Source organism: Rhyacophila brunnea, unplaced genomic scaffold, assembly GCF_057557595.1.
Source record: "Rhyacophila brunnea isolate RB1 unplaced genomic scaffold, BYU_Rbru_1.0 scaffold_8, whole genome shotgun sequence".
NCBI lineage: Eukaryota > Metazoa > Arthropoda > Insecta > Trichoptera > Rhyacophilidae > Rhyacophila > Rhyacophila brunnea.
Window position 1 is genome coordinate 38199762 of NW_028233350.1, and position 23015 is coordinate 38222776.

General features: G+C 32.9%; 2 protein-coding genes across 4 annotated transcripts in view; one reads left to right on the top strand and one right to left on the bottom strand.

Annotated features, from left to right (window-relative positions):
- LOC147064198 (phosphatidylcholine:ceramide cholinephosphotransferase 2-like) overlaps positions 1–23015 on the bottom strand; it is a 236505-nt gene that overhangs the window by 114083 nt on the left and 99407 nt on the right. Inside the window, exon 2 of one of the 3 annotated variants that reach the window (XM_085959259.1) lies at positions 13204–13262. The exons of the other annotated variants lie outside the window; for them this stretch is intronic. The gene's annotated coding sequence lies outside the window, so the exon portion shown is untranslated. The remainder of the gene's footprint in view (positions 1–13203; positions 13263–23015) is intronic. 3 annotated transcript variants of the gene reach the window in all.
- fat-spondin (extracellular matrix protein f-spondin) overlaps positions 1–23015 on the top strand; it is a 72046-nt gene that overhangs the window by 46224 nt on the left and 2807 nt on the right. The window lies entirely within an intron of this gene.

Here is a 23015-nt window from a genome sequence, read left to right on the forward strand (position 1 = left end):
TCATGCATTACAAATAGATATATGGATAAATCAAAACTATAATACATAAATATAGCAGTTTTATCCTTATATTGCATTATGCGGGCGGAATGTTTGATACCGGTATCTAGGCATAGAAGATAATATGATAAATATATATACTAATATGTAGGCATATGAAATAAATAATAATTCTACTAATGCGTACTCATATTTTTTGCAAGCCATATAGAGATAATCGAATATTCTTTGGAATATTGTTTTATTGAAAGGTTCAGGTCAAATATAATAATGTACCCTGCGGCACCAATATGTTCCTAATAACTATGATAATAACGTAGTATATAATGTATATACACTGCATACTATATAAGTTATGTAATACGTGGGTTATCTAGCATGTATAATTATCCAGCAGTTAATTATTGTGTCTATAAAATAATAATCGGATTTGATATTCAATTGAGTGAATCTAGTCAGTGTTCGATGGATTTTATTTGAAATTGGAACGTAGAAATAATAACATGGATTTGATTTCATTCGCATGTACTTCATGTGTCATGCTATAAAGTTTATTGCATTCTGATAAAATAATAAATATTTTTATTATATTAATTATATTATGTATATTGTGATGACTGATGATAATCTTAGAGAATAAATGGAGAACATACATTTTTTTAACTAGTACTTATACTTTTAAAAGTAGTTTTATCAAGTAGCAACATTTTATGTTCACCATTTTTGTTTTAATGTCAAATGTCATCATGTTGATTTTCAAATTAAGAATTGAGCAAATTACAATCAACAAAAGACAAGTAGGTATTATTAAGATATTGTTACGTTTTACGTGTGTTATAAAGAGCTACAAATGGCAACTAAAATATAAATAAGTCGAATAACATAGCTCTTGTGTTGAATCTAGAATTCTAGATCAACGCAATTGATTGGCATGTCCTTCGTGCAGTTGTCAATGACGTCCTCTGAATATATTCAATGAGACTAGTGTTGTCTGGGACAAGATCTTGTATATGCATTGACCACAGACTTATTTGCATCTCGTAAATAATTTTACATTTTACAAAACCAAAAATGCGCACGCATCTTTTGCTTAGTTCCATTACAAATATATTATTTTGAAGTCAGTGACAGATGAAAAAAACGAATAAAAGTGCATATTATTACATATTGTGGTGGATTTTTAAAATTATGGGAAACATTTTACAAAGCATAAAAAAGATTTATTGGAAGGTTATAGATGACATTTGCATACGTATACAATTTTAAATATTGATTTTGTTTTGTAAATATTTTGAAAGCAGGTAACGCTGATAATGGTCTAAAATGAATCGATTGTGTAGTTTTTCAGTTACATAGTACTCTCCTAAAAAAATAAGGGCAGCACTTTATCTAGGGACGTCACTGATAAACATCAACAAGCATAAATGAAAATCAATTTTATTGAATGGACTAGTAATAAGGGACAATTTGAAAATAATACTCAATTTACGGAATATCGAAAACAGTTAAATATATACAATTGACAATAATTGCATAAATTTAACTTTGAAATCGATTTACTCAACTTGGTCGCCACTCCCATGTATTCCACCAATTTTAACACCTTATAGGTAATAATACTATATTGATTTTTTCCTGTATAATTTTATTTCGTTTTGACATACATTTCAAACAATTCACTATAATATTTCAATGTAAGTCGCTTGGGGGCGGCAGTTACTCGAAAGGCGACGAATCGAGGAAAATCATTTGGTATATATAGAAATAGTTAAAAAAAAAAATTTACATGCTGTACAAATACTAGCATATTAGAAATGGTGTGAAAATAATAAAGATGTGTATTGCTAAATGGTACAAACCAAATGTGTCAGAAATATCCACCAAATAGAACCTAAGACTCAGGTGATTAAATCTAATAAGTAAGGCCAAGTATCTACCTAACTTAATTAACTATTTTTTTTATTCATCTACTTATTCGCTTTTTATATCTAAATTCAATTTTGTATGTTTTAGAGGTACTTATACGATATATGATAAAAAATACTGTGTAAAAAATGGGACGTCACAGCAAGTACTATATAGTACTTTAAAGCAGTGGTTTCCAAACTTTATGTTACTACGCCTCCCTTTAAAAAAAATCTAATCTTGGCGCCTCCCCCCCTTATTTCATTAAATAGTCAACAATGTACTTATACAAAAATGAAAAAAATATATATATATAAATAAACAAGGTTTTACTACATATAATTATATTAATTTTTAAATTAATTTGTTTTTCATGCGACGAATGTGCTACACACATAATGAGCCCCACATCCTGAAGCGGGCTCACCTATCTATAGTTGAAGTTAAGGATAGTGTGGTGTTCTAATATAGCGTTTCCTAAATTATAGACGGGAGTTATCATTTAAGAATATCAATCATCATATGGGTATCACATGAAATTGCAACGCACAGCCACATATTTAAGCGACTTTTTTTACTATTAATAAAATAATGTAAAAGTGCATTAGCAAACTAACCAAGAACTAGATTTTTGTTTTCTTCAATATATCTGGCGCAGAAATCATTTAAAAGTTTCCACATTTCCACATGGGCGAACTTATTATTTTTTGTAATTTTGATTTCCAAAGCACCAATTTTTTATGAATGCCTTCACTTTGTCTTTTTAAATCAGTGAATGCATTATTGGCCCTTGCATTGATTTATTCACTATTTTTTATTTTTAAATTTCAACCAAATAGACAAAATTATCGTTCCTAAATTAATTTATAGTATAGAATTGAGGTATTATTAAATTAGTCCCCATATTTATAGACAGGTTTGCAAACAACCTTTTATAGGACTGTTTTTTATGTAGTTTATAACTAGCGGCCTTTTTATAAACATGCATTTGCAAACTGCAAACCTGTGGCTGCATTAATTGTGTTAAACTTTTCGCGCCTCCCAGTTTGGAAATCGCTGCTATAAAGTATATAATAAAGTCATACCGGTAATATACGAGGGTGGGTCAATAATTCCTTAGAAAAAAGCATTAAAACAGTTTTTATTTTTGTATTTTTTTTTTATTTCTCAACATAATCTTCTTGGAGCTCAATACACTTGGTAAGACGTTTCTCAATTTTTTTTAAACCGTCAGAAAAATAAGTTTTCGGAAGGTCCTCAAAATAAGCATTTGTCCGATCGATGACTTCTTCATTTGAAAAAAAACGTTGTCCACTTAGCCATTTTTTTAAGTTTGGGAAAAGGAAAAAGTCACTGGGGGCTAAATCTGGCGAATACGGTGGGTGGTCGACCAATTCGAACTTCAATTCTTCAATTTTAGCCATTGATCGTAAACATGTGTGAACACGGGCATTGTCCTGATGAAAGAGGATTTTTTTCCTGTTTAAATGAGGCCGTTTTTCTTCAATTTTGTTTTTTAGCTGGTCCAATAAAGATGCATAATAATCCCCTTTTATTGTTTTTCCTTTTTCCAAATAGTCAACGAAAATAATTCCACGTGCATCTCAAAATACAGTAGCCATAACCTTGCCAGCTGATTTTACGGTTTTCGCCTTCTTTGGTCATGGTTTGCCTTCGCAATCCACTTCTTTGACTGTTCTTTCGTCTCGGGAGTATAGTGGTGTATCCATGTTTCATCTACAGTCACAAAGCGACGAAAAAATTCATCCGGATTGCGTTGCATGAGCGACAACAGGGCTTTAGAGGCCACCAACCTATTGCGTTTATTGTCGACTGTGAGCAAACGCGGCACCCATCTTGCAGAAATATTTTTCATGCCCAATTTGTCATGTAAAATAGAAATGACGCTACCTTTTGAGATCCCTGTAACCTCAATTATCTCACTCAACTTTAATCTTCGGTCACTCAACACCATATCGTGGATTTTATTGATCATTTCTGGTGTAGTCACCTCTACAGGACGTCCTGAGCGTGGTTCATCCTTTGTTGATGTACGACCACGTTTAAATTCATTTAACCAGTTATAAATAGTTGCAAGTGAAGGAGCAGATATGCCGTGAACTAAATCCAACTCATTTTTTATTTCCTTTGCTGTTAACCCTTTTATATTAAAATGTTTAATAACAGCTCTAAACTCAATTTTCTCCATTTTCCATTTTTCCATTTTCCACAAGCAAATTTTTTTTTTAAATGTACGAGAAACACACAACAACCCGACCAATCTGATTGAAACTTCGCAGCATACTGAATCGGTAGTGCCGCTGCATGAAAACAAACCGCTTACAGTACTAGTCGCGCCACCTGTCGGCTTTTCTAAGGACTTATTGACCCACCCTCGTATTATGATATTAAGTATTTCTTTACTAATAATACGATTAAGCAATTATACCACATCTTACTACAACTTCTAGTTTAGAAGCCATATTATGTTAAGTATTGTGAAGGTAAATATTTCTTACATGGGTAATACATTGTTGTCAATTTCCACTAACTAACGACGTTAAATATGTGATTGTTTCATGACAGAATTGAGCTAGGTAGCTTATCTGTTTCACTGCAATATTAAAGATATTGAAATGGAACGAACTGTATAGATTATAGGTAGTAGGAAGCACAGCATATTTTTTGATTCAGTTCAAAATTATGTCAAAAACGTTGAAAAAAACCCGTCTGTAGAAGATAGAGCACTATACGAAAGCGACACAGAAAATAAGACTAATAGCCTGTTTACAGTGCACGGATTTACTGTTGACAGTAAGTATTATCGCGGCCATAACAAGAAAATGTATGGGTAATCATGTATAATCCTGCAGTTGCAAGTAGGGAATCCAATCCCGAGCCAAAATTCTGATCCCGGGATTTCGGGATTACAATTTGACAATCCCGGGATCCCGGGACTGGTCCCGGGATTGGGATTTTTTTCCATTGTTAATATAAAATTTTTATATTTACAAATAACATTGATAAAATCGGTCAAAAATAAATCTAGTATAATTTATACTATTTAAGTATTGTATACGTTAAATCTTGGAAATACACAAGTTTAATGGAGTAAATAATATTGTAATATAAATAATAATGTGAATTTAATATGAGATTGCTATTTCTGAGAGTAAAGACATAATGAATAGATCAGCGAGATTTAAAATAGTAAAGCAAATAATCATGGCGTACTTATGGCCTTTCCGCTTCATAAATCTAATTAGTCAGCCAAATATGAAACTGCCGTAAAACGTATGATATCATGGTGGAATTACTTTTTTAAAAGTGCGAAGCATTGTTTTTTTACCAATCTTTCTCATTTTTAATAATCTATGTGAAAAAATAAAATGAATCGGCAACCTACACATCAAACTTCATTCGAACTCAGTTTATTTCTAATGTAGTTATTTTGTATTAAAAGTATTTTTTCTGTAATATTTTCCATAAACATTGATAAAAAAATCAATCCCGAAATCCCGGGATTATGTTTATCAATCCCGGGATTCATAGGTATCGAAAATAGCTCGGGATCCCGGGATTGGATTCCCTAGTTGCAAGCTTGCATGCATGTATAAAAAAGGTTTGTAAGCTTCTGAATTTTCATGCGACAGTAGAGAATTTTTGCGATCTGCGCCTGCGCAATAGAACGATAGTGGCGAACCTGCCGGCAAAAAAACGTACTATACTCATTTTGTGGTTAACCGATTTTCACTACCTTTCAAATTCTAGTACATTATGAATAGTGCCATAAAATGACTATTGCTGCCAGTAAATCCATGCTCGTGTAGAGGCGCTATAATGCTGAAGTTAGCTGCAAGTAATTTAGACTCATTTGTATCAAACTTTACGATATTAACCCGATCTGTATTTATTAACCGTAAGCGACAGATAAATGCTGCTCTATAGAATTAGGATAAAACAAATCAGTTTAAATGATGATACATTTATGGATAATGCAATATGTCCAATAAAATAGATAGACGGATGGACAAAACAAAAGTCAATATTTTATAAAATTGCATTTGTTTTATGTCCACAACATTTAGATAGCCGCTCTACCAAGCCTCCCCCCTTTGAGGGGGGCAATGCTTAATATAATCCAAATTCTTTGACCAACATTAAAAACTTTAGCTTTAACAACAACTATCTGTATAAATATTTTATTGATCGATAAAGCTTTTCAATTAATTAATTAATGAATAATATTTATCAGTCAAGTAAGGTAGCCTTCTACCAAGGTCTGAACAAAAATGAAACATAAGACGTGCAAGTGAGAAAGTATTCGGCACGCGTATATCTCCGCAATATGCGTTAGGCATAAAGCCCATTGACGCAGCGAGTGCGGCGCTCGCGCAAAATTTCTACAAGTGGCGCGTAAATCATCAAAAATACAACGTAATCAAATACGCCAGCGCCCACTGGACTTCACGATGCCTTGCGCCCCGCGTGCCGCATGAGTCACCGTTTTTCGCTTCTCGGCGATACGATTTAATGAAAATACAAAGAAGTCCATTCATTGAACACGGCTACCAAAATTACGCTGCTCGAGGCCTCGTCGATCGACGGGCGAAAAGCAATTATTTAATTACAGAGAAGTCATTGTTTAATTTTATTGCGTGTTCAGTTTATCGCTGGTTGAATAATGTCGTCGTAAATATTAATGACAAGCCCCGAAATAATATAAAATTTTTATGCTTTGTTATGATAGACACTGTAAAAATAATTATTTTGTGCTGCTTGGGCCGCTTATTACATAGGTGAAGGGTAATGCGCGGGAAGAGACGTGTGATTATGGTTATGAATAAACACTGCATTCGCCGACTTCGCCCGCTCGACGCGTTCTATGAGCGCTATCGCTTAGAGTAAGACAGAATTTCTACGGCTGAATTACTCAAATATTTTCTGTACAGGTCGCTGGTAAATATTGATTTGGATGATGACTACAGTCACTTAAAAACACGAGCATGTATTGCTGAAATTTATTGTTTTTGTATTAAATATAAAGTTAATGGTAAATATTTTTAGTTAATTTAGTAGAACATAATGGTTAACTATGTTGTGTTAATAAAAAATAATAAAATTCAGGTTCCACTGTGCGTTATACGCAAGAAATACGGCTTCATTTTGCCGAACAATACCGTCTTTCTTTATATTATTAATCTGAGGATTCTACATATTAATGTCAGCATATTTTGCTACGATAACGTGTTTATACCTATGTACGACAGTCAATTTGTACTTACACTGCAATTAAAAACAAACGACACGGTTAGATGTGAAGGTAGGTACCAACCTGCCAAATTTCTTGATATATATCGTATTGATAGACCTCTATACTATTAGTATTTATTTATATTGCATGCTGTGTTTTATGAGAATATTATTGTTATTGTACTGACAACATTGGCGTAACAGCTTTACTATAGCTCTAAACCGGAAATTGGATTGGCTTTAATCCGATCGTCGTTCATTGCACTATTCGCAACTGACGGCTACATGGTGCAATCAATATGAATGAATATTTATAGCAACACGAACGCCACTTGTAATATATTTTTATAATATCCGCAAATCGATGTGACACTATTAATAGCTAAAGCTGCTTAATACGATCGTCACAAGTAGAAATATTAAAACAAATTTTGTAAGAAGCTGACTCAGCCTATTTTGACAGAATTCCATAAAAGTTTGTAAACAGATGCATGTGCTTATTATCATTATAAGATCGAAACTACAGCCCTTTGTGGGCTTTGGCTCCGTCAGGAAACGTCATCCCCCGCTAACTGCAACAAGCCAAGACCATCAGCCAGTGGTGTAGTGCTAATCATAATAATGGCGGGTTGCAGTTTTTAAACATCCTAACCGCCATTCTACCCATCTCCCACTAAGCACAAGTCATGGCCCCCACAAGGGGGGGTCTGACAGGATTCTGGCCTGGGGGGCCGGGGTTAGGAGAGGCCCGGCGTAATGGGTCGACCAGATAAGTAATATACACGGACATTAAATTTTTTCTCTGATAGTAAAAAAGTCGCCTGTGCGCTATTTTACTTCCAAGATATTAAAATTTTAAAATATGTGGTTATGCGATACCATTTTTAATTATTCTGTGTCAATACTCGACAACTCCATAATTCAAGTAGGTGTTTTCAAAAATATAAAAATCGCTAAATAATTTTATCTCGAACACCATTTGGAAAATGGTTGTATAGTGTCACACTGCCTTTAACCTTAGCGATAGGTAGGGGGGCCCGCCAAAGATTCTAGCCTGGGGGGCCGTTACAGGATGTGGGGGCCACGGCACAAGTTATTTTGACGGATATTTATTGCAATGGCAACGATTATCGATAGACAAAAAACATTGAAACGACTTATTCACTTAAAAAACTTAACTGACCAATCGCTTTCCTCGCATTTTACACCCTATTTAATCAGTCTCGATTGTTTACAAGTAAAAAAAAATACAGCAACATAATTTTCTTTATGCACGTGACTCAAAAGTCAAAGGTAGATGCGTACCTATTCAAAAATGTCAGATATGGCAAGAAAAACGCTGGAGTGATGTGCGTAGAGCAGTCTATCATTAGATTCTATCAAAGAAAAATAATCCTATAGACATTTACGAAAAAAAATATCTACTTACAAACATAACTAAATTACCAGCATTAATATTTCACTAGTATCGACAAACATAATGTGGATAGGTACTGTATCCACGTAGATATAATATTATCATAATATAATCCTTATGACTTATGACTCTTATGAGTTATGACTTTCGACCATGCTCGCTTATTAGGGAGATGTCGTATCCAATATTTATTAAGCACACACATCGATAAAATTGCTTCGATATTATCGGTATGGATATTATTGCCTTGACAGACAGGTCCACACAAAATAATGGTAACCTCGCCACATTGCCACGGATGGACCTAATCAATCAATTTGACATTCGAAATAAGCAATAGGTACTATAGATTCAATTGTCAATGATACGTAATTTTCTTGTCGTGGAAAGGACGTATTATATTTGATATTAAGTTATGTGAATTACAACTAATGGTCTTATCAGTAATAACTATAATTTAAATTTGCGAAAAAAATATTAATTTCTTTTATTTTGTTAACTGTCAATTCATGGTGGAACTGCATTGTATTGTTGTTTTAATTTAATAAAACGCAATTATTTTTCTGTAGTACTTATTCCACTTTTAATCAATAAATTAGGACCGGTTTCGTCCGCCTCAGAGGGACATTTGAGGATGAATCTCAGAAACTGAGGCGGACGAAACCGGTCCTAATTTATTGATTAAAAGTGGAATAAGTACTACAAAAAATAATTGCGTTTTATTAAATTAAAACAACAATAAAAAAATGTAAAATTATTAAGTTTGATGTTTTATTTCCTGTATTTCTGTATTCACATGATTTACTATCATCGACTGAACATTCTTTTGATTTACTAACCAACACATGCAAGTTCTAGTTTACCATTCATATACTTATATGTATCTACTTTAGGTAGGTATCTACCAGTAGCGAAGGGTGGAGATAGGCTGTTATGATCCGATGTTAAAATTTCACAATAAGCTTTGTTAGTCATATTTATTTGTTTTTGGTCAATTAGGACTATTAGGAAAATTATTACACTTGTTGTTGGTTCATTTTTTAAAAATTAAATTAGCCCTGCCTAAACCAAACTGTTATAAATAAAAAATATTAAGTATTCTATCTATAAAATATTCAAAATTATGTATGATTTAAAGGCATAATTTTAGATATTTTATAGATAGAAGAGTATTTTTGACTATTATCTATTATGGCTTGGTTTCGCAGGGTTTATTTGAATTTTAAAAACTAACCAACACCATCGTAAGTAAGTTGTAGTCTTATTTCAATGAAAACAAATACGTATGACTGACAAAGTGTAGTGTGCATTATTTATGGTGGATCTTAACAGCCTACCTCCACCCTTCGCCACTGGATCTACCAGTAGCGAAGAGTGCCGTTGAAGGAATGTAAGCTGTGGTAAGTAGCAGAAAAAAGTCCTTTTTACCATGTTCGATCTTAAGAAGATCATAAATTGACCTCCACAGATTAACAGATTATTTTGTGTTTACACAAGAAATTGACGTAAGTCACTTGCTCAACCTATTAGGTTCATACTCTGGATTTAAACACATTAAAAAATAACGTGTGAATTTGAAGACCCATGATTTAAACCTGGGACCCACGACGTTATAAGCCGATGCAGTAACCGCTCGGTCATCGTCAGTATGGACAGCCATCTTTACGGGAATAAAATTAAAATTTTGTTTCATCTTCAGTATTTTACTGTTACAATTTACTAAACATACAATATTACATATTACTTTTTTATAAAAGATATTTCATTAAAAAAGACGACATCTAAAATGGTAACCGGACAAAACAGAACATGGATAAACAAAACACAAAGAAACAGAACGGTGACAGAACAGAACAGCCAGTGGAAAATTTTTAATAATCCTTTTTATATCCTTATTAATTTAATAATTTTGTAGTGGCCGAATAATAACTATCAAATTCATCTATTGTTTATAAAAATATCAAGTTACTTTACAGGGATACATTCCCACTGAATGTTTTTCTAATAAACAACAGAGCATATCATCAGCGAAATTAGAGACGGTGTAGTATTACATATAACAATACTTAATTAGTATTACGGCGTATTGAGCTAAGTAAACATTTCCCATAGTATTTGCTTACAACTATAATAACATAATATCATAGCGCATTATACGATTACTATATTATCTGAATAATCAGTTTTCTCGTAGTGTCATATTTTATAACAAATAATATTTCATTTCACTATTCGATTTAAAAACGCTGATGCTTATACTTAGTCTAATGTAATTGTATACCTATTATATTTTATATTGTGTAAATTTTGTGTTGACGTGTTACTTTGGTATTGTATAAATAAGGGAAAACAATTCAACACAATGTCACTCAAATCAAGTCACTCGACTCAGAGTAATTAGCAAGTAACTATCATTGTATAAATACGCTGCTAAATAAATCTCACCATACGACATCGAAGACTTCGTCATTACTATCATCCTCTACCTACGCATCGACACCACACTGGAGTGACCTCAACAGTGGCGACCAACCGCCGACAATTTTAATAATAATATTTAATATTTAATATATTTAATATATAATATTTAATAATAAAATCCAGTGGAAAATAAAGAATTTTTGTTGTATATATTTATTAATTAAACACCAACTTAAAAAAACTCAAGTTTATAAAAGAAATATATTACATAAATATTTAATATTTATAATATAATCAATGCATGTTGGCCATTCGGCTTAAAAACCTCAATTTATCTGCTTGATTTTTATAAGTGACCTTCAGGGTACCTGTATGGGCATTGGCTAATAATAATCGCTGTGCAAGCTATATCTCGCCTTAATCCATCTAATAGGTTCCAAATTCTTGGGTGACTTTAATGAAACAATGTGTTTAAAGGCGTTGCGAAAACCTTCATAATAATTTGTAGTCCTAGGACATCTCTCAGCAGCAGCCTCAAAATGATTCCATGTTTTAATTGGAAAGAGAGGTGATCTTCCTGTGTTTTTTACCTCCACAGAATTATTAAACTCATTATTTCGTTGTACCTATTCACCCATATTAGATTGATTAATACGAGATATACCTAGCTTGCCGGCAACACCGAGTTGAGTCCCGTTTAATTGAAATTTTCCAGGGATTAGGATTGCACAAACTATATAATTTGATTTTTACGGCGTATAATCTGTGTTATTAAAAATCTATACCTACCTCATTGAACATATAGAGATACGACAATTACAATATTAAATGTTATATTTTTCCTGAAGTGTCATAGTTCTGTTTATCGCTGTTCTGTTTTGTCATCGTTGTGTTTCTTCATGGAACCATTTTACATAGATATTTTACAAAGAACTGATTTATTTATACCGCTTTATTACGACATTTAAATATTACAATAATTTAACTACAGTGTGAACACGACTTTCGAGCTCCTTTGACCCTTCTCCTCGCATATAGAGACCGACAGGGCGTATAAAATTATGGGTGCGGGCCTGTTTGCTTAGAGCGGCCAACAGGTCAATCAATTTTAGTTTGTCCAGTAATAAATGTGTAGACAAATGACGTCAATTAGGTGTCAAGGCCACAAAAGGTGGTCGCAGGGAGGTATTTAAAGTTATTGATCGTGTTGTCTCGAATTGTCGAATAATAAAATCGTTAAACGAATTACATATACAGTATAACCCCTATTTTACGTTTTTTAAGGGACTGGAAAAAAAACCTAATTGGAGGGAAAATGTAAAAGGGGGGTATTGAAAAAAAGAACATTAAAATTTTATGTTTCTAAAAAAATAACGTTTTATTAAAAAACAACATTCAATTAAAATTTTTATTGAAAAAATCATGTACAAATGTATACTAGTTGCATTTTTGTTTTTTTGTTATGTAATTCTCTTTCTACTATATAAACATTTAAAAGTGTCATCTTGGATATCAGCAAAGTTTGTAAAGTAGGTTTTTAAACCCTGGGTGAACCTCATTGCTTCTTCTTTTGTTGGAATATCAACCTCGTCTTCATCAGACAGTTCTTCAGAAGCGCGCGTAACTCGCATATTTTTAATATTTCCGACGTAAATCGCGGGAAATAAAAACGTAAATGCGGGTATTAAATGTACTGAAATACATCGGGACCGAAAAAATTACACGCAATTGCCGGGAAAAAGTGAATACCGGGCACGTAAAAACGAGGTTATACTGTATTATAATAATTGGTGTTATTATTTTAGCCCGTTTATACTTCCCCTACAATAAAAAAACAAACATCTGTTAAAACAATCTCCACTCTGCGGATGCCTATATAATTATTTTAAGATCGATTTGCGTCAAGAAAATCAATATAATTTGGATAGAAGTAGCATTGCCAACCGTCCTATATTAAATTGTAGCTCTAATTGCATTCGACTCGATAAGGTACTATTCGATAGAAGAAAGTATTCGATCGGAAAGTAAAAGCTAAAAATGCTCTACCACCTGATTTTGAGAGGAAAGCTCGGAAGACCCGGAAACGAGCTATACAATACGACTTAAAGCTCCGAGCAGCTCGAAAATGTAAAAACAAATGAAAATGTCCCAGGGAAAAATCTCTGGGATATCTACAAACTCTCTTTCCATACAAAAATAGCACTTACGTCAAACTGGAACTTTCTTCACTGATTTTTCCTTTCCATTTGGAGAAGATTCAACATGTCTGTAAAAAAATGACTCATGGTTTATGTCAATATAGAAAATAGGACAAAATTGAGTATAATTAGTATAAAATGGTGGCAACGATTCCTGAAGCCGCCGAGTAGTATCAATAAGGAGAGGATATCAACAAAAAAGAAGAAGAAACACAATAATATGATAATGTACTTATAAAATAATATACTTTGGAACTCTCAAAGCGAGCCAGCCCCGGTCGTTGATTCGTGTCATACCATAATATACCGAGCAGGATCTATCTATAATATTATAATAACGTCGTTTACTTATCAGTTTTCATGTATTATGTAATTCTCTCACATGTAATTCCCCCATGGTGGCCGCGCGGCTTAAGCATTGGACTATCACGCCGTGGGTCTCAGGTTCGAATCCCTGGGTCTGGCAAGTACACATATTGTTTTTCAATTTGTGTGTGAGTCAGGGTATGGACCTAATAGGTTGAGCAAGTGGCTGACATCCATTTCTCGTAAAAAACAAAAAAAATCTGTTAATACAAACCTCTACTCTGTGGAGGCCCATATGTTCCTATTAGGATCGGACATGGTCAATTACGTGTCAATTCATAATCTAAGAGCATAATAAAAAAAAATCGGTGTTTGTACCTACTTATGTACGCGCGTTAGAAGTTATACTTCTTTGGCGTAACAAAACAAAAGCAAAACTTGTGATAAACTAGATTCTTTGACTAGCTCTTAATTATCTTGTTAAATTACACACTCAAGGAAAAGCACCGCTTATTGGAACGCCGTTGGTTTATTTCTATACACTTTAACTTATATTAATAAATTATATAATCGTTTCTCGTTGTTTTTATTTTTAAAGTACCAACTGTCACTCTGAAGTTTAGTCGTTTGTTTACGTAAGGAATTGCAAATGGCCGGCCGACAATAATAAATTTGCTGCCTAGGCAACGGAACAATTCTAAACTGTAATATTATACTGTATAATCGTTACGATTGCAGTATCATACTGTGGCGTAAAGGTAGTGCGTTCGGCTGATAACCGAACAATCGGTGGTTCGAATTCAACCGAGTGCATTTTTTTCGTGTGAAAAAATAAATTATGTGTTACGTCATGTTACATGCCAAAAATACACTTCTGTTTTCTCAAACGCGCCAAAAGAAGTATAACTTCAATAACTCATTCGATTTCATTGATGCACGTACTGGTCACGATGTTAAATCATTTTTCTTTCGGCTTTCTTGATATTCTTTTATCTCAATATTATTAATAATTATTCTTTGTATATTGAAAGAAATATACCTATGTAGATAGTCGTAATCGTGTGTTCATTCATACGGACAAATTATGTTTAGAATACCACTAATGAATAGTGTCAGTTTCTATATGAATAGTTTTTTTTTTTGATTGGGTCAATTACTGGGGTCAGAATTTTAGACAGGGTCACTCACGGTCATGGTGAAAGCGGTTGTTGATTCTTTGGATAGGTCGTGATATTGACGACAAAGAATAATTCGTCAGTTGATGAATATATTATTAATTTATTATTATTATAATATGTAGGTACCTGCTGTATTTAGGCGTAGAGAAGAATTTAAATTTCGCATTGCTAATAAATAGTCATATTTTATTAAAACGGACGTGAGCCAATTGAAGAGGCATGCGGAATTTATATAGACCACGTGTGCGTTCAATCAAAGCTTTATGTTACATGCTTAAACGAGCACACGCTTTTGTAACGTATATAAATAGTCGTAATCATATTATATATTAGATATATGATATTAAGGCTACATCTCAGTTGAGGCACGGTCTAAAAAGATCGTGGCTAGGCGGTGCGCGGATCGCGGGTCGCGGGTGTAAATGACGCATGTCAAACGAAATATAATTTGTCATGTAAATCCAACATGCGTCCATTTAATGTTCTGTTTATTGTTCTATTAGTAACAATAATAATATATTCATTGACATGTTTTCTTTTTCAAGTAAATGGGTAACGTTTTTAGTCATCTTTACACGATTTAAGAATTAATACCCCCGTCGCCATCGCGAAACAAAATGACGTATTGACACCTCGACGTTCGCTCTCAGACTGTCAGCGAGTCTAAAATTTCGTCGCGCCTATAGTTGAAAATTATTTGCCGTTTCACTAAAGTATCGCCTTAAGTAAATAATTACAAGATAAAAAAAACTTTTTATATACTTACAAAGTTTTTAAGTTTTCTGTTGAATTATTATACTTGTACTTGATATGAAGTCAATAAGAAACAAACAAACAAACAAATATATTTTGATTTCCATACTAACGCACGTATATATTAATAATTTAGTTGCTAGGATCACCTCCTTAGCAACCAATAATAGTCTTTTACTTTTTACGGATTTTTCTGAAATAAATTTCCATACAAAATAGAATTAACTGAAAATTAAATCAATTCTGCTTAAAGATGGCTAAAAGTATTAAAAGAATGCATTGGCATCGTGTTCTGATATATTCTAAAAGTTTAAAATGTCTAGCTAGTCGGGAAGTTAGTTAAAAATCGATTGCAAGATTTGTACTGGACAAACAACCACCGGACAAACAAGAATACGAGCCAAGGAAAACGTTATAAAATACTAGTGAAATGAAAAAAAATCGCATGGTTTCTAGACACTTTTTTGCATAGCAAACGTCTAATGAATACAGCAAAGATAGCAGTGGCAAAGTTTAGATGTAGGTTGTTAAGATCTGACATAAATCATGCACACGTATTTGTTTTCATTAAACTAAGACTACAGTGTATAGATAGTGTTTGTTAGTTTTTAAAATTCAATTAAAACCGGCCTAATCCAAGCCATGCTATTATGGTTCGGTTTAGGCAAGGTTCAATTGAATTTTAAAAACTAACCAGTACCATCTGCGAATTATATTCTTGGTTCAATGAAAACAAATAAGTATTACTGACAAACTTTAATGTGCACTATTTATATCGAATCTTAACAGCCTATCTCTACCCTTCGTCACTGTTATAAAATAAGTTTGACTAATACACATCAGTGCATAACTGAAAAAAATATTTTTTTCTATCGTGACGAAATGTTTTATAATAACTTAATAACTTATACCTAAAGGATTTAGTTAAAATTCGGTACTGAAATTAAAATAATAAAATATCGCTGATCCATTATTATAATACAGTTATGTTTATATAATAAATTGAACGCTTGGTTTATTTATATTGGATCTTTATGTAATCGAAAAACACAAGCGTACTTTGTAATATAAATATAACAGAATATATTATTGTATAATCGTCGATCATCGACGCATTACACGCGCCATTTTTGGTTCAAGCTCACCAGGCTAACCACCTGTGAGGTGTCAAGTTGTTGCACCTGACCAGAATGCCAAATTTCATATTAGTATCACGATCCTTCGACCTTGCGTTTGTGAATGCTAAATAATTATAGATTCAGATACTATCAACTTCCGAATTTTGCCGCATAATGCTGACAGTTAGCCAGTGACGTCGCTAGACAAAATGCCGCCACATTTTTTTATACAGAACTTTTTATCATCCTTTCATGACTCAAATATCTAAGAAATGTGTTGTATCGACACATTACTAAGAAGATATAAGTATACCACTAAATCTAATTTAAATGCTATCTCTGCTTCAATAGACAATATTGCGAGTCTACGGTTTCAGATACTTAGGTGCATATAAAAATACACCTGACAACTTCCAAAACTCTGCGAGTGACTGTCAAACATATTTGGCTAAATTTAAAATTAGGTATGCACGTGTCATTGCTGTTCACCAAGAACGTGTCGTCCAAGGACAACGGAAGTAAACTAGACATCGCGAACCTGACAAAAAATAAAGTCCTGTTAAAACTTTTATAGTAAGTACCTAATTAATATATTATGTTTCCAACCAGTGAGCTGATTTTTTTAATGGAAATATATTTCCGTTATTACTAAGTTTAGGTACCTATCTATATATACCTAATGATACTCCTCGATTTGCCGCACTTTGGGTAACTGCCGCCCCTGAGCGACGCTCAATCTGCCTACCCCCACGGGACGTCACTGCAGTTAGCATGTATGCAAGACTCATTATCAGCTTTGTAAACTTACCGTTTTCTTGCCAGATCTAGCATTTTTGAATAGGCATCTAACTTGCAAAATTACCATCTAGCGTATGGCGTTTAATCTAACGTTCTTCGACACCACAAACAGCTTAGAACTTTTCATTATAATATTTGAATATTACAGATACTAGAATAAATTAAGGTTACATAATATTACAGATCGTGTTGGTTAGTTTTTTGTGCCTAACCAAACCATAATCGATAAAAATATTCTTTTATCTATAAAATATCTAAAATTATGTATGGTTTAATGGCATAGTTTTGGATATTTTATAGATAAACGAATGTTTTTTGACTATTATCTACTATGGCTTGGATTGGGCAGGGTTTAATTGAATATTAAAACACTATCTACACATTATTATAGTCCAAGTTCAATGAAAACAAATAAGTATGACTGACAAAGTTTAATGTGCACTATTTATGTCGGATCTCAACAGCCTACCTCCACCCTTCGCTACTGTTTTATAATAAGTATATGAACTTAAGGCGGATAGTAACGTTTCTAGCATATATAACTAGGTATATAAAACGCCCACGATGGCCGAGTGGCTTACGCATCGGCTTATAATGTCGTGGGTCCCTGGTTTGAATACTAGGTCTGGCAAATACACACATTTTTTTTTCAATGTGTTCTTGGAATCAGAGTATGGACCTAATACGTTGAGCAAGTGGCTAACGTCTATTTCTTGTAAAAGCAAAAAATCTGTTAAAACAAACCTTCCACTCTGTGGAAGCCCATATTATGATCTTCTTAGGATCGGACATGGCCAAAAAAATAGGTACCCATATCATATACTTAATTGAAGATTGATTTTTGTCAGTACCTATCTAGGTCCAACGCTATCTATATTTTGCATATTGTTAACGTTAAAATGTAGTGTCAAATGTGACAAAAGGAAACAAAAAGGAAAAGGAGGAGTTTTTAAATTTTCATAGTTTCAACGTAAAAAAATGTATAACTAGAATTTTATTTTATTTCTATCAAACCAAGTTTCCAAGGTTTCTAGAAAAATAGATGTTTTTAAAAGTAGAAAAAAGATACCTATGTATGTACCTACCTACCTACGTTATAACTATAAATTTTACAAAATTATTTTTGTGATCTTCTGAAGAACTTCAAATCAAAAGCATCTATTTATCAAAAATGAAAAATATACTAATATGCATTAATAAAAATATGAGTTTTAAAAACGCATATTTAATATTTCTTTTTTTTATTGTAAATTTATTTTAATTTTAATTATGTTAATATTTCGATTACTTCACTCCCGACAAACATTTATACAAGATAAGTGATTAACTTTCAATAAATAAATAATAATATTCTGTTAATTTTGATGAATTTAATACAAAACTAATAAAAGTATCTATTATTTTGATTATATTGTGCGTGTAAATATTATTAGTAGGACGATGTGTCATACTGCCATCTACACACAGTCCACAGAAATAAAACCGCTGCTTATCAATAAACACAAATTTAATGTGTTTGCATGGCATTTATATTTTTATTATATACCTACGTATGTACCTACCTACTACAATAATTACAAAATAATGCAAAGGCGTTATAAATCAGATATTAAATTATATTTATGAACAATTATCATATCGCAATAATTACTTATAATGATTTAATCACTGTCACACTTTAGTCTTTAATACTAATAAAGTAATAAATGTGGCAATTATTATTGTTGTATTTATGTTGTCATTATCATTTCAATGAAATCAATACAATGAATCGATTGCCATACGATATGATAACAAGCGCACATTTCGAATAGGTACATAAATTCAATTACATATTTTTTTATTATTCGATAAAAAAACATACTTGGGTGAGTATTAGCACAATTTTAAATAGCCTTCTATTTTCGGATGTGTATTGACCACCTGCCAAGGGAGGATTTCATTGTTTTGAAGTAGTAAGCAGGTACTTATACCATACCTATACCCATGGCCCCCACAAAGGGGGGAGACTTACAGGGCTCTAGCCTGGGGGCCCGGACTCAGGAGGGGCATTGCACCTACATTAGAGCAGATGTCAGTAAGCTCGTGATTGGTAATTTCCAAATGTACATATGCATTTCCTAAATGTTTTTCAATCAATAATATACTCAATTATGTATTTCAATCGAGGAACACTACGGGTTGGCTAAATTAAATCCTAGGAACCTATCTGTTAAACGTTCGTTCGCATTGTAGCGTCCATTCGCAGTCCATGCTCTGAATTAGAGCAGACATTGTAACAGTTATTCTGGTTCGATTTTTTGGTAGTTTTGATTTAATTTTTTTGAGTTAAAATTTATGTAAATTTGGGAATCATTTAATTCGCAAATAAATACTACAATATCGAAAATATCACAGCAGTAAATAAAGTTATTTAACGTAATGTCGTAGGTAGGTCGATTAAAGCAGTCGAGTATCTTGTGAAAGAGGATTTTAGCACACGCGTTCGTACTCGTGAATTGTACGCTCAACATTTGCCACTACATAATGTAATAATTATTATCTATTATTTGCTTGCACAGCTGAATAATCCAGCTAGGATGTGAGCAGTGACGTCACTAGATAAAATGCCGCCCCTAGGCAGCGCCAAAGAGCCGCACCATATTTTTGTCCTTTCAGGAACTATCTATGAAATGTGTTGTATGGATACATTACTAATAAAATACCACTAAATCTAATTTAAATGCCATATATACTTCAATAAACAATATTGCGAGTCCGCGGTTTCAGATACATTTAAAAATACACCTGACAACTTTCAAAACTAGCGAATGATTGGCAAAAATATTTGGATAAATTAATTAGGTAAGTACTTATGTACCTACCTATAATCTAAATATAATTCGCAAATCTGCAAGCGTCATTGCTGGTCATCAAAGACGTGACGTCCAAGGACAATGAAAGTAAACTAGACATCGCGAACCCGACGAAAAATTACAGTCCTGTTAAATCTTTTATGTTAACTAATACATTTTGTTTCCAACCAGTGAGCTGATTTTTTTAATGGAATATATTTCCGTTATTACTAAGTTAAGGTACCTATTTCTATAGAATATATCTAATGATTCTCCTCGATTTGCCGCCCTTCGAGTAACTGCCGCCCCCCAAGCGACGCTCAATCTGTTTACCCGCTCACTGGATGTGAGTAGGTAGTAGGATCGATTTAGTTGTGCAATTACTTGCAATGTCGATGATGCTCACGTTTAACATGGCGTTGATGACAAAGTGTAATGTCAATGTGTAATACAATTACTATTATGTTATTAGGTGTCGTCATTTTGATAGAATCATATTATTACATTGTGAACATGTACATCTCAATAGTAACAATGCTGGCCAACTTTACGCCGCTTAATCCCCGGGACATTTTCTATTTATAAACACAAAAGGCGCGTTTATGGCTTGTTAAGTTGCCCAACTGAGCGAGCTGTCATTTCGTTTGAGCGGGAAAAGTATACCTAACCGCAATATATGTACTCGCAAAAGGCCAAGCATAATAGAGTTGCCCCTTAGGAAGTGTATTATTCGCTATTATTATTTATGTACAACTACACCCTATAACGATTCGCGAAACTATAATATACATACTTATATAATATTATTATATGTATAGGCGAGCTATAAAATTATTCGCTTTATACCGCAATCAAGATAGACTTCTTGAGTTAAACCATAGGTAATAAAATTATCAAAGCAAGAGTTTCAACTAGGGAATCCAATCCCGAGCCAAAATTCTGATCCCGGGATTTCGGGATTACAATTTGACAATCCCGGGATTGTGCATTTTTCCATTGTTAATATAAAATTTTTATATTTACAAATAACATTGATAAAATCGGTCAAAAATAAATCTAGTATAATTTATACTATTTAAGACATTTATTGTTAATATTGTATAAGTTCAATCTTGGAAATACATAAGTTTAATGGAGTAAATAATATTGCAATATAAATAATAATGTGAATTTAATATGAGATTGCTGTTACTGATAGTAAAGGCTTAATGAATGGGTTAGCGAGATTTAAAATAGTAAAGCAAATCATGGTGTACTTATGGCCTTTCCGCTTCATAAATCTAATTAGTCAGCCAAATATGAAACTGCCGTAAAACGTATGAGATCATGGTGAAATTACTTTGTTAATAGTGCGTAGCATTGTTTTTTCCAATCTTTCTCATTTTTATTAATTTATGTGAAAAAATAAAATGAATCGGCAACTTACACATGGATGTTAATCAAACTTCATTCAAACTCAGTTTATTTCTAATGCAGTTATTTGTTATTAAAAGTATTTTTTCTGTTATATTTTCGTTTTTATTTTATTGTCCATAAAAAATTATAAAAAAATCAATCCCGAAAGTTTCGGGATTATGTTTATCAATCCCGGGATTCATAGGTATTGAAAATAGCTCGGGATCAGCGCTCGAAATGGAAAAGTTTACGAACCGGAGCGCTCGACAAATTTTCTGAAGATATTTACATAGTCATCAAATCGTATGTGTATTTTATAAAAATAAGTGTGTCAGATTTTCTATTCTATGGCCTATCTAGCTCAGACGGTCTACATATTTTTTCCACGAGACGGAGCGATAATTTTACAAATTTCACGAGCCGGAACGGAGCTCCAGTGCGTTCCGTTCCATTTCGAGCCCTGCTCGGGATCCCGGGATTGGAATCCCTAGTTTCAACCGTAGACATTAAATGTATCACATCACAAATAAGCTTCGATTTTTTAGTTTAGACAGGAAACAAGAAATAGTAGGAGGGCGCCTACCGAAACGAGACGAAACACCGTCTGCGAAGGCATTAACGTCATACAATATGAGACCCAAATGCTCTCTGCGCATGGAAATAAATTGGATATGCGCAGCTTAAAAATATATTGTTACGCCTTATCTCTGGCTTCACGAGGTATCCCCAGGGTCGCATTTACGCTTTAAGGGGCCCTTCGCTAATATATTATATTGGGGGTACCAAAAAACAATTTATTAAATCGCCATTTTACAAAATGTTAAATATTTGTGTCTTCTTGTTTAACTTGTTTGTTGCATGCAATGTTGATGATTTTTGCCTGTCATAAAATCCAAACAATATTTAAAATTCTAATATAAGCACATAATATAAGCACATCATAATATGCAAATCGTCGCTTAAGAAACAACACCGCGGAAGTCACTTAATTAAAATTTTCAGGGGAAACAAAAAACGTCTCAAAAAATTGAAAATTGATACCTTTTAACTTATTTTTTTTTGTGTTTAGTTAAGAAAAAACATTTTTTGTTTCCCCTGAAAATTTTAATTAATTGACTTCCGCGGTGTTGTTTCTTAAGCGACGAAATATTCAATATAAGTAGATTTTTTATAGTAGATATCTAGTTTTGTCGATCTTTTCGACCCTGTACAAATATTTTTTACGAATTTCACGAATCGGAGCTGCGTTCCGGTCATTTTGAGCGCTGGTTTTGAGATTTTTTCATAAATGTTGTCAAATTTTATTTTTACTAATTGGCACTGAGAATCCAGAATTATTTAAGATCAATTTTAAGATCCAAGAAACTCGAAAACGGCAAAATATTACTTCAAATTTTAATTGTAACGTTATTTGGATCTAGGATAATATACATATTATT